This window comes from Chrysochloris asiatica, unplaced genomic scaffold (assembly GCF_000296735.1).
Source record: "Chrysochloris asiatica unplaced genomic scaffold, ChrAsi1.0 scaffold00454, whole genome shotgun sequence".
Classification (NCBI taxonomy): domain Eukaryota; kingdom Metazoa; phylum Chordata; class Mammalia; order Afrosoricida; family Chrysochloridae; genus Chrysochloris; species Chrysochloris asiatica.
The window spans coordinates 692,231-693,494 of NW_006408972.1; positions in this window are offsets into that span (position 1 = coordinate 692,231).

The window sequence follows — 1,264 nt, forward strand, 5'->3', positions numbered from 1 at the left end:
AATGGGTGGATGGATGGGTGAGTGGATAGATGGATGGATGGGTGGATAGTTGGATGGATGGATAGGTGGATGGATGGATGGATGGGTGAATAGATGGGTGGATAGGTAGATAGATGAATGGATGGGTGGATAGGTGGATGGATAGTTGATGAATGAGGTAGATAGATGAATGGATGGGTGGATGGTGGATGGATGGGTGGATAGTTGGATGGATGGATAGGTAGATGAATGGGTAGATAGATGAATGGATGGGTGGATGGTGGATGGATGGGTGGGTGGATGGGTGGATAGGTGGATGGATAGGTAGATAGATGGATGGATAGGTGGATGGGTGATGGATAGATGGGTAAATTAATGGATAGGTGGGTGGATAGATAGGTGGAAGGATGGTCAGGTAGATGGATGGGTAGATGGAAGGAAGGAGGAGGACTTCCTCTGAAGAGCATAGCAGAGGCAACCACAATGTGCACCTGAGGCTTCATCTCTTGTGGGGAAGTTGCTGGAGCCACAACAATTTTTTTCTACCACCCAGCAACATGGCCTCAAGCTTTATTCGCCTGATGAGCCCATGAAACAGTTAGACTTGTACAATCTTATCTTCCTCCAACTGGCTTCACAGGACTCATGCCTGTGTGGACCAGGCCTGACCTCGCTAAGTTTGTCTACTCACAGGAGCACCTGCACACCATCCCTCTGGGCTGGTGATCCGCCACTCTCAGCCCTGTTGGCCTGCCTGGCCTTCCTGCTTTAGGGACTGCAGTGGATTCCTGGGTCAGAGTGAACTGCTTTGGAGCTGAGGAAGGGTAAGGGGAGTTCATTCTCAAAAGCAGCTGTCCTTGGCTACAGAGTCCAAAACCGTGTGAGCACGTAGTCTGGGCAGGGCGTTGTGTGCTTGCTGTAGGGATACAGTGATATAAGAGATGAGGTGCTCTCCTAAGGGTTTCACAATGACACACAGCGGGGGAGGGTCTAAGGGGAGACATGTGCCAAGTGTTACATTGGCACAAACGGGGACAGATTACTCAGGAGGAAAGTAAGCACAGGCTAACTTGTGCTTACTTACTCATCTGTAGTGAACAACTTCACATGCATTCCACTACATCGTGTGAAACTGTTCATTATAGATTAGTAGGTTAGCACAAGTAGCCCATACTTACCTTGTTTACTGAATACTGTGTCCTTGTCAAAAACCAAAGCCAAACCCACTACCCTTAAGTCAATTCAGACTCATAGTTACCCTGTAGGACAGAGTAGAACTGCCCCG